This window comes from Furipterus horrens, unplaced genomic scaffold, assembly GCF_987537825.1.
Source record: "Furipterus horrens unplaced genomic scaffold, mFurHor1.1.pri manual_scaffold_17, whole genome shotgun sequence".
NCBI lineage: Eukaryota > Metazoa > Chordata > Mammalia > Chiroptera > Furipteridae > Furipterus > Furipterus horrens.
This window is the reverse complement of record NW_028327187.1, coordinates 37,580,047-37,596,534: the sequence shown is the minus strand read 5'-3', so window position 1 is coordinate 37,596,534 and position 16,488 is coordinate 37,580,047.

Sequence of the window (16,488 nt, the reverse complement as noted above, 5' to 3'; positions counted from 1 at the left end):
AGCTTGCTTTATTTACCTGATGATATTTCTGTGTTCTCATAAGATCTGGTTCATTCATTACAACTACTGCTGAGTATTCACACTTCTATTTAGGCACACCTAGGTTTCAAAATTTTCTGTTGTGCATATAATTATGTATTTTTCAGCTGGCTTTTCTTCTTTGATCTTTTATTCAAACCAATAAACTTTGTTATTTAACAGACATATTTAATCAATTACCTTTTGTTGTAATTTGTAATATATTTATACATATTTGTAACATTATATTTTATGTTTTTTTCTTCTATACAGGTGTATTTACATAGTTTATTCCATACACCACGATGTGATAGGTACGTTTTCTCACTGAAATAAGTGTCATGATTAGCACAAACAGTTAACATTCTGAGAATTATCTGTACAGATATGCCTTCAGATAGTGTACAGTAGTCCCTCTCTATATCGCGGTTCACTTATCACGACCTCACTGTATCACAAGGTTAAAAAAAATTATATTTATCACAGATTTTTTGCTATATCATGGGATTTTGCGGTACTGTATATGTATGTTGTTAAAGTTACATAGGTTTAAGAGTGTAGAATATGTTTAAGAACATAAGTAGTGTTTATAAAAGTGTGGAAAAGGTTAATAAGGAAGTGAGAAAGGTTAATAAATAAGAGACTGGGTATGGTTTATAAGTGTGTGGGAAGGGTTTATAAAGCCTTAAAATATATATAAATACTAAAATAAATGTAAGGTTCCTACTTTGTGGATTTTCACCTATCGTAGGGGGTCTAGAACGTAATACCAGCAATAAGTGAGGGAATACTCTATTCCATATACCACACTATGATGAACTCATTCATTCACTGAAATAACACCACCTTGTTGCAACAAATAACTAGCATTCTTAGAAACATGTTTTATACTTATTTTTATATAGTGTGATATATGCACTACAGGGCAATAAAAAATTCATTCATTGACATGACACTACCTGAACGTAATGTAAGTCTACCACTCTTTTTTTTTAGTTTTTATTGAATTGATTGGGGGTGACATTGATTAATAGAATGATATAGATTTCAAGTATACAATTCTATAATACATCATCTATATATTGTATTGTGCGTTTACCACCCCAAGTCAAGATTTCTTCCATTGTTTAGTCCTCCTTTACTCTCTTCTACCTGCCCTCATCCCCCTTTCCGTCTGGCAATTACCATGCTGTTGTCTGTATCTATGAGGTTTTTTTTTTTTTTTTTGCCTTAATCACTTTATCTTGTACACCCAGATCCTCATTCCACTCTCCTCTGACAGCTGTCAGTCTATTCTATCTGAGTCTTTTCTATTTTATTTGTTAACTTATTTTGTTCATTAGATCCTACATATAAGTGAGATCATGTGGCACTTGTCTTTGTCTGAATGGCTTATTTCACTTTGCATAATACTCTCCAGGTCCATACATGTTGTTGCAAAAAGTATGAGTCCCTTCCTTTTTATGGCCTAGTAATATTCCTTGTGTAAATTTGCCATAGCTTTTATTTATATCAACTCATCTACTGATGCACACGTGGGCTGCTTTCAAGTCTTGGCTATAGTAAATAATGCTGCAATACATATAGAGGTGCATAAATTCTTTTGAATTAGTGTTTTGGGTTCATTGGATATGTTTGCAGAAGTGAAATCACTGGGTCATAATGGAATTTCATTATTAATTTTTTTATGAAACTCCATAATGTTTCCCATAGTGGCCACACCAATCTGCATTCCCACCAACAATACCTAAGAGTTCTATTTTCTCCACATTCTCACTAACACTTGTTTTTTGTTGATTTATTAATGATAGTTATTCTGAAGGCTTGAGGCGATATCTCATTGTAGTTTTATTTTGCGTTTCTCTGATGATTAGTGACATTCAGCATCTTTTCATATGTCTCATGGACATCTGTATGTCCTCTTTGGAGAAGTGTCTATTCAGATCTTTCACCTATTTTTTAATTGAATTGTTTCATTTTTGGTGTTGAGTTGTATAAGTCCTTTATTTTGGATATTAACCTTTTATTAGATGTATGATTGGCAACTATATTCTCCAATTCAGTATATTGTCTTTTCATTTTGTTGGTTTCCTTTGCAGTGCAAAAAATTTTAGTTTATCATAGTCCATTTGTTTATTTTTTCTTTTCTTTTCCTTGCCTGAGGAGATATATATCAGAAAAATATTGCTGCAAGAAATGTCTGATATTTTACAGCCTATGTTTTCTTCTAAGATTTTTAAGGTTTTGAGTCTTATATTTAAGTTTTTAATCCTTTTTGAGTTTATTCCTGTGTATGATATAAGAAGGTGGTCCAGTTTCATTTGTTTTGCACATTCAGTCCAATTTTTCCCAACACCCCCTTGTATATTCTTGCCTCCTTTGTCAAATATTAATTGACCATAAAAGTGTGGGTTTACTACTTGGCTCTCTATTCTGTTTCATTCATCTATGTGTCTGTTTTATGCCAGTACTAAGCTCTTTTTATTACTATGGCCTTGTAGTATAGTCTGATATCAGGTAGTGTGATTCCTCCTACTTTGTTCTTTCTCAAGATTGCTGAGGCTATTCGGGATCTTTTGTGGTTCCACATAAATTTTTGGAATATTTGTTCTAGTTTTGTGAAATATGCCGTCGGTTTTCTTAATAGGAATTGTATAGATTCTATTGATTGCTTTTGGTTGTATGAACATTTCAATGATGTTAATTTTTTCTTTTCATGAACACAATCTGTGGTTCCACTTATTGATGTCTTTTTCAATTTCTTTTTTCAGTGTCCTATAATTTTTCAAGTACAGGTCTTTTAAATCCTCAGCTAAATTTATTCCTAGGTGTTATATATTATTTTTTGATACAGTTGTAAATAGAATTTTTAAAAATTTTTTTTCTGGTAGTTCATTATTGGTGTATAGAAATAAAACAGATTCCTGGACATTCATTTTGTATCCTGCTAGTTGACTGAATTAATTTGTCAGTTTTAGTAGTTTTTTTGGTGGGATCTTTAGGTTTCTTTACATACAGGTTCACGTTATCTGCAAATAATAAGTCTGACTTTTTTTAAAGGTATGTAAATTTTTAATGGATTTTATTTAATTATTTTTAGAGAGGAAGGGAGGGAGAAAGAGAGGAAGAGAAACATCAATACGAGAGAGAAACATCTATTGGTTGCCTCTTGCATGGTACCCAGCCCGGAGATTGAACCCACAACCCAGGCATGTGCCCTGACCAAGAATCAAACTGGTGACCTTTCTTTTTGAGGTATGACACTCAACCCATTGAGCCACATTGTTCAGGGTTGCAGTTGTACTTCTTCTGGATGCCTTTTACTTCTTCTTATTGTCTGATTGCTCCTAGTAGGTCATTCAGTATTATGTTGAATAAGAGTGGTAAGAGCAGACATCCCTATCTTGCTCCTGATCTTAAGGGAAACACTTTTAATTTCTGCCCATTGAATATTATATTGGCTGTTGTTTTGTCATGCGGAGCCTTTATTATATTGAACTATGTTCTCTCTATTCCCACTTTGCTGAGATTTTCTATCATAATTGGGTGCTGGGTTTTATCAACTGCTTTTCCTGAATATAATCATGTGATTTTTTTCCTTAATTTTTAATATGGTTTATCATGTTTATAGGTCTGTAAATATTGTAGCACCTGGGTTCTGACAATGTAAACCCTGATACCAGTTTTTTGGTCATTATTTCTTCAAACAAACTCTCAATCCCATGCTCGCTCTCTTCTCTTTCTTTTACCCCTGTGGTGTGGATGTTGCTACACTTCATGTTGTTCCAAACGTCCCTTAACCTATCCTTATTTTGTAAAAATTATTTTTTTCTGCTATATTGGGTGTTTTTTCTACCATGTCTTCCATATCAGTGATTCTATCCTCTGCTTCATCTAACCTACTTATTGTTTCTAGTGAATTCTTCATTTCAGATATTACATTCTTCATTTCTTACCAGTTATTTATTATGTTCTCTATGTCCCTTTAAATGCTATTGAATTCCTCATTAAGTTCGTTGAGCATCCCTATAACCATTGTTTTGAACTCTGTATTTGGTAGATTGCCTGCCTCCATTTCATTTAGTTATTTTTCTGGAGTTTTTGCCTGTGCTTTTATTTGGGGCATGTTTCTTTGTCTCCCCATGTTGGCTGCCTCCCTGTTTTTTTCCTGTTTATTAAGTAGATCAGCTACATCTCTCAGTCTTGCTATGGTGGCCTTATGTAGCAGGTGTCCTGTGGACCCAGTGTTGCAGATTTCTTGATCACCTCTGCTGGGTGCTCTAGGAATGTCTCTTGTCAGGGTTACTTGAGCCCTTCTATTGTGGTTGAGTCTTGATTGCTGTTAATTTGTCAATGCATGAAGTAGACTATCAGGTTGGCCTACTCTGATGATACACCCAAACTGAAGTGTAGGAGCTTCTGTGTGGGTGCTGACCACACAAAGCACAATTTGCCTCAGCAAGGTCAGGTTCCTGCTGGCATATCCCATTGTATGTTATGCTTATGAAGCTAATGGGATCCTGCTCTGATGTAGTCAGAAGCTCACCACTCCAGGTCTTGGTCCTGGGGCTTCTAGGGAGGGACACTGGTGTAGGTCAATGTCAAACACTGCATATGACTCACCTGGACAACCTTTTTAGAGCTACAAAGCAATCCAAACTTTGTTGCTGCCCCTGCTAGGTCTGGGTGTGCATGGGAATGGCCAAGCTATACAACAAGGTCCGCTTTCAACAGCACCAATCCCAGAATAGTCCAGCAAAAGCTCCAAGGCACCTTGAGATTTGTTTTCACCTGCCTCTGCATGCTGGCTGGCTGTTAGGCTCAGTTACTGAAATAACATCTGGTAGTATAAGAGTTGCATTAGGTAGGTTCTCAGTGAGAATCATTAGGTAGGGGCAAGTGGTGTTCACCAGATAGTCCCAGGTTCAAACTCAGTGCCAGTGCTGGGACAGAGGCTACTCAGCAAAAGTCCCAAGGTACACCAAGTCTAGCTGCCACCCACTTGGTACCCATGGACCTTGTAGTGGGATGGGGTCTCAGGGATCATCAGGAGAAGGTCAGCAGAGTTTATCAGACCCAAACAGTCAAAAATTTGACCTTATGAAAGGAGAGTTCTGCACCAGTCAGTCATGAGAGGGGGAAATGGCCCCTGTTCTAGAGCCACACAATTCAGTCTCTGACACCCCTTGAGTCCACTAGGATCTTTATATCCACCTAGCAGCTGACTCCACAGCAGGTCATGGTGGGGTGACAGGGAGTTGGGAAATATTCTTCCAGGCCAATGCCTTATGAATGGGAGTGTTCAACCCGAGAAAAAATGGTGTCTATGGGCATTGTGGGAGAGAAACTCAGCAGGGACCCTGGTGGCTTTCTCTTCAGCTCTCTCACTATATCCACACTACTTAGCCTCTCCTTACATGACTCTGTTCCTCTTCAAGCCAGCCTTCCTCCACTGGAGCATAGGATGAGTGGCTTTGAATTAGATTTTGTGTGCCAGCCCTTTAAGAATGTTCCTTGGTGTCTAGCAGATGACTATCTCTCCCTGGAAGATGGAATTCCCTCTGATTCTCTCAGTCAGATACTATATGTACTTCTCTTCCAAGTTCTGGTACTCTGGGATGAGGTTCCCAGTATGGGATTGATAACTCTCACTCCTTAGCAGTGACCTTTGCAGCTGAGATATCCCTCTGTATTCTCAGATACCACACAGTAGGTGCAGGGCTGGCCCATGAATGCCTTTGCCTTTCCTACCAGTCTTGATGTGGCTTCTTCTGTAAATCCTTGGTTGTGAGACTTTTATTCAGATTGTCTTCAGTTGGTTGTTCAGGCTGATTGTTTTGTATTTTAGTTGTAATTCCAGTTTGTTCCTGGGATGAGGTGAGTGTAACTTCCACCTACTCTGCCACCATCTTGGATCTCCAAATTGATTCAATTAAGAGGGGAAAAAATGATTTAAGGAGAAAGCTTACATGATAACTTCTATATATGCTGTAAATCTCTCAGTAAAATTTAGTTCACACTTGTTTGACATGTATTATCTTTTTAATGTATTTCTGAATTTGTTTTGCTTTTAGTAAGTTTAATGTTTTTGTCTCCATGTAATTTTATTTTCTTATAAATTTAATTGTTATATTTAAAATCAAGGTTTTGATGGTCTCATAGAAAGAGGAAATATCCTACATATTCTAATCTCTGAAAGATTATTTTTTGGGGGTAAGATTTTAATTATTTCCCCCATAGTTGTTTAGAAGAATTTCTTTGGTGAAACACTGTGCCTTAAATTTTTTTTTGTTGAATAGTTTTTCTATACATATTATTCTAGAAATTTAAGGTCGGTTTAACATTCTCAATAAATTAGTATAATTTCCTAAATTAGTAGTATAAATGAGGAAGATATATGATACATAGATACAGATAATTGTTTTATAAAATTCAGCTATCTTCAAGATAAATTCCATGAAACAGTTAAGAGGTTGTAGCACCCCTTGACGTCAAACAGAAATCTACATCAGTCAGACACAGACACACACACAGAAACACACACAATTTAACACACACTCCAACCTGCTATTTGTAATTATATGCAGTTTAGCTAATTGTTGTCATTTTTTTAAATAATAAGACTTTATAGAAATAAACTTTCCCAGTAAGTTTTATAGGTTAAAAAATTTGCTATGATATACTTAGATTATTATTATAGCAAATATCTGCTGATATTGAACTTTGATTGCTTTATGTCCCTAAACATATTTTGTCTTTGTAGAAAAAAAAATTGAAACCTCTATTACCTTTACATCTAGTAATTTATTTTAGAATGAAGCTTTTGGTTTTGATTTTAAGTGGTTTCCTAAGTTAGCTGAAACTTATAAGTCTTAAATAAAAACAAGCTTATGCAACATTATTATAATGCAGTCACGTTAATATAATTGCAATGGTAATGTTTTAAATGTAAGAATGTGATTGTTTTTCACAGTGCATGTTAGTGATGTCTAGCCATATATGCCAATAGCAAGTATCCACAGTCAACAAGATCCTAAAAAGATGACCATACTTCTGCCATTAATTATCGCAAGAAGCACTGATTATAGTGCTGTTCCTCTTGAACAGACAACTTAAAATAAAGTTGCTTAGCACCCTCTTTACTCAGTAAGTACAGAAATTATCATTAGCTTTCTTCTCCATTGGCATTCTTCATGTTCTGCCTAGAGCAAAGTAAAACTTTGCTCACTTTTCTTCTATGGAGCCCAGGAATCTTCTTCTTTCATTGGAACTAAATGGAGGGTGGTCCATCATGTTTTAACACAATAGCTTTCTTCTGTTTTACTCTTCGATAGTAAGTCTGTTTTATTTATGTTTAAAAGCCAACTCATTTAGAGGTAAAGAGAATAATGCTCTTTATCTCATCTTTGAAATTGGGATGTTATCCTTTAATTAGGTAACAGAGGAGGAAGAGAAAAGGCAGAGTAGAATTTAAGCACATAATATCTTAGAGTTTTCCAAAATTAATTAAAACTATTGATCAAAAGATTTAAGAAGCCTAAAAAATTCCTAGCAATGGAAATTTTAAAGTATTAAACAGTAGGCACACCTTAACAAAATACAGATCACTAAAGATAAGAAAATGTATCATAACAAACCAACAAAGAAAAACATATTCATGTAAAGAGCAACATTTGAATTGAAAGTTGCCTTCTCAACAGCTGTTATGAAAGCTAAAAGCCAGTGGAATGTTATCCTTAATATGCCAAAAAAAACTATTACATAATCTAGAATAATATACTCATTGAAAATATTATTCACAATTTAAGAAGAAACAAAAACTGAGTGGATGGTAAAAGGAATTAATCTGTTTACAATCTTTATGTGATGTACAAGGGAGAAAAATATATCCCCTCAAGAACTGAATGAGTTGTATTGCATGCAATAGTTTCTAGAGACAGCTAAGAATAGAAACAGAATGTATATATTTTAAGCTGATGGACAGAATAATGCAACAACAAAAAGTCAGTTTAAAACAATAAGGGGAAAAGAATCAAAGATTAGCTGAGATAAGACAACATAAATGCCATGTATAAAGGCAAAATGCATTAAATGTATGTTAAATTTACATTAAATGCAAATTAAATAAGTGGCCTAGTTAAAAGACAAAATTTCTTGGAATGGATTAAAAAGTTCAACTATATGCAATTTATAAAAGATACATTCTTAAAACATAAATATACAAAAAGATTAAAGTAAAAGTGTGCAGTAGTTTACACCATGCAAAAGCTAATGAAAGGGGTTGATATAGAGATATATTAATTCCAGAAATAATCTATAAGTGGACAACAATTATATCCAGATTAGGTCACTGTAACAAAAGTTTTACTTTCAACAGGAAAGTTACACAAGGGTGTTATATAACACTTTGATCACATAGCCTCCAAAGAGATAAAGTAAATATTTACAGAAGCACAACTTACAAAAGAAATACTCAATTATGTTGGGAATGTCAACATATATATTGAAATTGATAAGTCAAATAGTTTAAATAAATCAAGAATAATATTAAAGATTTGTACAGTATTTCCTCACTTATTGTGGGTATTACATTCTAGACCACCCCCTCCGCGATAGGTAAAAATCTGCGAAGTAGAAACCTTACATTTATTTTAGTATTTATATATATTTTAAGGCTTTATAAACCCTTCCCACATACTTATAAACTGTTCCCAGTCCCTTATTAACCTTTCCCACTCCCTTATTAACCTTTTCCACACTTTTATAAACACTACTTATGTTCTTAAACATATTCTCCACTCTTAAACCTACGTAACTTTAACAACATACATATACAGTACTGCAAAATCCCTCAATATAGCAAAAAATATGCTATAAATAATTAAATATAATATTTTTTTAAAATCCCGCAATACAGTGAGGTAGCAATAAGTGAATTGTGATATAGAGAGGGACTACTGTATAACATGATTAACAAATTTGACCTATAATAGGCATATATAGAATACTATACCCAAGTAATAAAAAATACACCTTTTAAAGCAAATACAAAACATCAAAAATTTTGAACACATAATGAGCTATTATGCAAGATTCAATTTCAAAAGATTTTTTTCATACAAAGCATGTTCTCTGACTTCAAAGAAATTGATCTAAAAATGAACAGCAAAAGATATCTAGAAAAACCTCTTATGTCTGGAAATTAAAAAAAAAGAGCTACTTCTAAATCTATAGGTAAAAGTATAAATCTCACTGGAAGTCAGGAAGTATTTTGAACCAATCGAAAACAAATTAGTTTATATTAAAAATTGTGAGAACAAGCTCAAGTACAATTTAGAGAAACTTTTTTACATTAAGTGCATATATTACACAATAACAAAGGTAGAGAAGTAACTATATGGATACATGTTAAAATTAGATTAAAAACCTTAAAATCACACCAAATAAAGTAGAAGGAAGGAAATAAAAATATGAAAAATATTTTTCTTTTTAAAAATTATTTATTTATTTATTTATATTTATTTATTTTTAGAGAGAAGGGAAAGGAGAAAGAAAGGGAGAGAAACATCACTGTGTGGTTGCCTCTCATTCGCGCCCCCAACTGGGAACTTGACGTGCAACCTAGTCATGTGTGCCCTGACTGGGAATCGAACCAGTGACGATTGGCTCGCAGGCCGATGCTCAATCCATTAAGCCACAGCAGCCAGGGCAAAAATATATAAAAATATTTAATGAAATGACAACTATTCATTAGAGAAAATCAACATGGACAAAATTTGCTCTTCAAAATGACTAATAAAATTGGCAAAATGTCATTGTTTCATTCATTATTGAGAAAATAGTTAAAACAAAACAACAAGTATCTAAAAATGAAAACTGGAATATAATCACATTTTGCAGATGTTAGAAATTATATATTAGAAGACATTTGGAAACAACAAAAGATCAAAAGACCTATAAAGAAACAGGAAAACATTGTTAACAGAGAAACAGCAGAATTTACATTCTTCTCAAGTACATAGGGAACATTCTCCAGGATAGAAAACATGTTAGTCCGCAAAACATGTCTATAAATTTAAGAAGATTGAAATCATACCAGGTTTCTTTTCTGACCACAATGGAATGAATTGGGAATTAACAGAATAAGGGAAACTAAAAACTCCTCAAATACAATGGATATGAAGCAGTATACTTAACCAATTGGTTGAAGAAAAAGTCGCAAGGGAAATATAAAATACAGTAGTCCCTACTGTAGCCTACTCAATAAAAGCTCTGATGAGAAAAGTGATGAAAGTGACCCCACCCTAGGGGCACTGTCCCTTCTCTCTCCCCAAGGCAATTTGTCTCTGGATCAGCCTCTTAATCCACAATTGGGGGACTGTGGGTTTAGGAACCCCCACAGTCTATAAGTATCAATATCAGAGTAGACAAATAAGTCATAGTATGGTCATATACTATAATACTGTACAAGAAAGGAAATGGAAAACCACTGTTACCTACAATGGAAATAAATTTTTTATTTATAATATTGAGCAAGCAAGAGACCAACAATATATGTAGTATTATTCCATTTATATAAAATTTCAAGAACCAAAAAACTATAGTTTTTAGAAATGAATGCATATATAGTAAATTATAAAGAAAGCAAAACATGCTAAGCCTAAGAATGAAGGTTTTGGTTGCCTCTCCAAGGAAGGAGGGAGAGAGGATATTGAGGGGGACTTTATAGGGTGCTGGCAATATTTATTTCTTGACTGAATAGTGCTAACATAGCATTTGCTTTTTAATTACTTTTAAACTGTACATATGCTTATTATCTCTTTTATATTAATTACATGAGTTGATTTCTTACGATAGAAAAATGAAAGAAAAAGCTATTTTCTTTTTAAACTTTTTATTTTATTGTATTTTTCCCATTACCATTAATACCCCCATACCTTTTTTCACCTTCCTCCATGCTCCTCAACCCCAAAATCACCATACTGTTGCCTGTGTCCATGAGTTCTTTTTCTTTTTTGCTTGATCCCTCTACCTCCAACCTCCAAACAGAGCTGTCAGCCTGCGCTCTATTAATCTCTCTGTTTTGTTTCTTAGTTGAATTTATTCATTAGATTTCATATATAAGTGAAATGATATGGTACTTGTCTTTCTCTAAGTGACTTATTTAGCTTAGTATAAGGTTCTCCAGGTCCATCCATGCTATTGCAAATCATAAATTTTCCTTTTCCTTTTTATAGCTGAGTAATATTCTGTTGTGTAAATGTCCCACAGTTTGGGCTGCTTCTGAATCTTGGTTATTGTAAATAATACCACAATGAACACAAGGATACATATATTCTTTCAAATTAGTGTTTTGGGGTTTCTTTAGATAAATTCCCAGAAGTGGAAATGCTGGGTCATAAGGCAGTTCCATTTGTAATTTTTTGAGGTAACTCCATATTGCTTTCCACAGTGGTTGCACCAGTCTGCATTCCCACCAAAGTACAAAAGGGTTCCCCCATTCTCCACATACTTGCCAGCACCTGTTTGTAGATTTACTGATAATTGCCATTGTGACAGGTGTTGAGGTGATATCTCATTTTGGTTTTGATAGGCATTTATCTGATGATTAGTGACATTGAGCATCCTTTCATATGTTTATTGCCCACCTGAATGTTCTCTTTGGAGAAGTGTCTATTCAGATCCTTTACCCATTTTTTAATTGGATTGTTTGGGATTTTTTTGGTGTTGAATTTAATGTTTGTTATAAATTTTGGATATTAACCCTTTATCAGATGTATTGCTGAATATGTTCTCCCATTCAATGAGCTGTCTTTCCATTTTGCTGATGGTATCCTTTGCTGTGAAAACCATTTTAGTTTAATGTCGCTCTATTTGTTTATTTTTTATTTTGTTTTACTTATCTGAGGGTATATATCAGAAAAATTACTGCTATGAGAAAGGTTCAAAATTTTGTTTTCTTGTAGGCATTTTGTGGTTTCAAGTCTAACATTTAAGTCTTTAATCCAGTTTGAGTTTATTCTCATGTGTGGCACAAGCAGGCAGTCTAGTTTCATTGTTTGCATGTATCTGTCCAATTTTCCCAAAGCCATTTATTGAACAAGCTATCTTTAGCCCCATGTATATTTTTGCCTTCTTTGTCAAATATTAATTGCCTATAAAGGCATGGTTTTATATCTGGGCTCTCTATTGTGTTCCACTGGCTATTATTTCTATTTTTATGCTAGTACCATGCTGCCTTTATTACTACTGCCTTGTAGTATAGTTTGATATTAGGTAGCATGATTATTCCAACTTTGTTATTCCTTCTTAAGATTGTTGTTGCTATTTGGGATCTTTTGTGGTTTCATATAAACTTTTAGAATATTTGCCCTAGTTCTGAGAAATATGCTCTTGATATCTTGGTAGAAACTGAATTGAATCTGTAGGTTGTTTTGGGTAGAATAAACATTTTAAGAATCCTAGTTCTTCCTATCCATGAACACAGTACATGCTTCCACTCACTTGGATCTTCTTCAATTTCTTTCTTTAGTGTCTTCTAATTTTCCAAGTACAGGTATTTTACATTCTTGGTTAAATTAATTCCTAGGTACTTTATTGCTTTTGAAGCAATTGTAAATGGAATTGTTTTCTTAGTTTTCTTTCCTGATAGTTCATTAAAGAAAAATCTCACATAAACAATCAAACTTTACACTTAAAGTAACTTGAAAAATAAAAACAATCAAAGCCCAAAGTGAGTAGAAGGAAGTTAATAATAAATATCAGGTCAGAAATAAGTGAAATAGAGTCTAAAAACAATACAAAAGATTAATGAATCCACGAATTGATTCTTTTAAAAGATAAACAAGATTGACAAATCTTTAACCAGACATCAAGAAGAAAAGAAAGAGGGACTTAATAAACAATATCAGAAATGAAAGGGGAGAAGGAACAACTGACACCAACGAAATAAATACAAAGGACTGTAAGAAAATATTACAAACAGCTATATGCCAACAAACTGTACAACCTGGATGAAATGGATAAATTCCTAAACATACAATCTTACAAAATGAAATCAGGAAGAATCAGAGTATATGAATAGACATATAACACCTTGTGAAATTGAAGCAGTAATTTAAAAAATTAACTCCCAATAAACAACAGCCCTGGACCAGATGGCTTCACAGATGAATTTTACCAAACGTCCAGAGAAGAAATAGCTCTTCTCCTTCTCAAACTATTTCAAAAAATTCAAGAGCAGGGAAGACTCTCAAGCACATTTTATGAGGCCAGCATTATCCTAATTCTAAAATCAGATAAAGATACTACAAAGGAGAAAAATCATAGTATAATACTGTATCCCTGATGAACGTAGATGCTAAAATCCTCAACAAGTGTTTAGAACACCAAACACAGCAATATATATAAAACATTATACACCATGATCAAGTGGGATTTATTCCAGGAATACAAGGTTGGTACACTATCTTCCAAATAATCAATGTGATACACCACATAAACAAAATGAAATATAAAAATTACATGATCCTACCAACAGACACAGAAAAAGCATTTGATAAAATCTAATGCCTATTTATAATAAAAACTCTCAGCAAAGTGGGAATAGAGGGAATATACCTAAACAAAATAAAGGCCAAATATGACAAACCCACTGCCAACATCATACTCAATGTGTCAAAACTACAAGTGTTCCCCTTAAGATTGGAAACAAGACAGGGATGTCTACTTTCACCTCTCTTATTCAACATAGTACTGGAAGTCCAGATACAGCAACCAGACAAGAAGGAGAAATGAAAGGCATCCATACTGGAAAGGAAGAAATAAAACTGTCATTATTTGCAAATATAATGATACTGTATACAGAGACCTCGGAATATTTCACCAAAAAAACTACTGGAACTGATACATGAATTCACTAATGTAGCAGGATACAAAATTAATATCCAGAAGTCAGTTACACGTTTATACAAAACTATTTTCTTAATTGCCTTTTTTTTTGGAGTCATTTGTTGTTTTTGTTTATTTTTGTCATTTTTCTTTTTTTTTTTTTAAATGCTTATTTTTCATTTTTATCCTCAGTTTGTTGTTTATTTTTTTTTCAGATTTAATGTGTTTTATTGATTAAAATATTACATTTGTGCCAATTTCCCTTCCCTCTGCTCCCCTCCACCCGGTGGCCCCCCTCCCTCCAGTTGTCCCCCCCTTTTAGATTATGTCCATTAGTTGTGCATACAGTTCCCCCCAACCTCTCTCCGTCTATTCCATTCCCTCCTACCTTGATCCCCAATTCCTATATCATCTCCCTCCCTTTCCCCATTCCCCCTCCCTGTTGACCTCCCCCCAATATGCTTCCCGTACCCACAGTTCCTTTTCCACTCTCGTTGCCTATTTAGTTTGCCTTTGTTTCATCTCCCTAGCTTCTGTTTTTTTATTTTTGTCATTTTTCTATGCTCTTAGTTTTTATTATGGTATACTGAATTCATTATTAATATTTATAGATTATCCCCTCACTTATTATGGGCATTACATTCTAGACCACCCCGCGAAGTATGAACTTTACATTTATTTTATACTCTTAAACCTATGTAACTTTTTTTAAATTATATTTTATTGATTATGTTGTTACAGTAGTTTCAACTTTTTTCCCCTTTGCTCCCTTCTGCCCAGTTCCCCCCTTCCCTCACCTCCTTAGTTCATGCCCATGGGTCGTGCATATAAGTTCTTTGGCTTCACCCTTTCCTATATTATTCTTAACATCCCCCTGTTCATTTTGTACCAACCGATTAAGCTTCTTAGTCCCTGCACCATTTTCCTGTTCCTCCCCCTCCCCCCTCCTAGCTGATAACCCTCCAAATGATCCCTATACCTATGATTCTGTTCCTATTCTGGTTTGCTTAGTTGGATTTTGTGTTTATTTTTTAGGTTCAGTTGTTGATAGTTGTGAGTTTGCTGTCATTTTTGTGTTCATAATTTTGATCTTTTTCTTAAGTAAGTCCATTTGACATTTCATATAATAATGACTTAGTGATGATGAACTCCTTCAGATTCACCTTGTTTGGGAGCACTTCATCTGCCCTTCCATTCCTAATGATAGCTTTGCTGGATAGAGTAATCTTGGTTGTAGGTTGCTTTTCATCACATTGAATACTGCTTGCCAGTCCCTTCCTGCCTGCAAAGTGTCCTCTGAGAAATCAGCTGATAGTCCTATAAGCATCCCCATGTAGGCAACTATCCACCTATCTCTTGCTGCCCCCAAGACTCTGTCTTTATCTTTCACCTTTGGCATCTCAATCATGATGCGTCCTGGTGTGGTCCCCTCTGGATCCAGCTCGCCTGGAACCCTCCATGCTTCCTGGACCTGTATGTCCATCTCCTTCGCAAAATTTGGGAAGTTTTTCTCATTTTTTTCAATTCTTGCTTCCTTGTTCTTCACTGGTCAACTGTTTTTCTCTTCCTTATGTTCCAAATCATTGATTTGAACCCTGGTTTCCTTCCCTTCATCATTGGTTTCACTTAGCATAGCAGTCACTTCTCTTATGCGTTTGCCATACTCAAGCATATCTGTCAAACCTGTAAGCATCTTTCTCACCAGTGTTTTGAATTCTGCATCTGATAGGTTGTCTATCTCCTCATCTGTGAGGTTGGCTATCTCCTCGTCACTTAGTTCTCCCACAGGAACTTTTATCCATTCCCCATTTTAGGCCATACTTTTCTGTCTCCTCATGCTGACAGGCTCCTGTGTTTGTTTGCCTCCACATCCCAGGTAGAGCTGTCACTCCTGTTATGTTGTAAGGTGTGGAGCCTTAGGGATTTGTCAGTACAGGACGACCTGTTTCACCCTGTAGTGGCACTGTATGTGGGGGAGGGGTCCGAGAGGGAGCAATGCCACCTGCCCAGCACTTGCCCCTTTTCTAGTCACTTTTCCCACTTCCGCACTGGACTTGCGCCCCTCTAGCTTCTGTTCTGGCCATCGTTCCCAGAGTGGGTGAGTCTTAGGATGTTTTAGGACCATGGGGGCCCTTTAAACAAGTGGACTCTGCTGAGACAAGCTGTTTCTGCCTCTACCCCAACACCCACTGGTCTGCATAGTCATAAGCAATGAGGTTTGATTTTCCCTGGTGCTGAGACTGTGAGCTGTGAGGTTCGGTGAGGAGCTGGGAATGCTCCCCAGGTGTCCCTCCTGACTTTTTAAAACTTGTGACCGCACTTTCCTCTGGCCTGCTGCTGCCGCTGCTGATGCCGCCACCACACTGTGTCCTCTGCACCCTGGCTTCACCTCTTCTACCTGTCTGAATGAGTATTTCTTCTTTATATCTTTGCTTGCTGGACTTCCATGCAATTTGATTTTCTGGAACTTCTGGTTGTTTCTGGTTTTGAGGTAGTTGTATTCCTTCTTAGTTGTGGAGGAAGATGCAGCATGTCTGTCTATGCCTCCATGTTGGTTGAAAGTCCAAACCTACATAACTT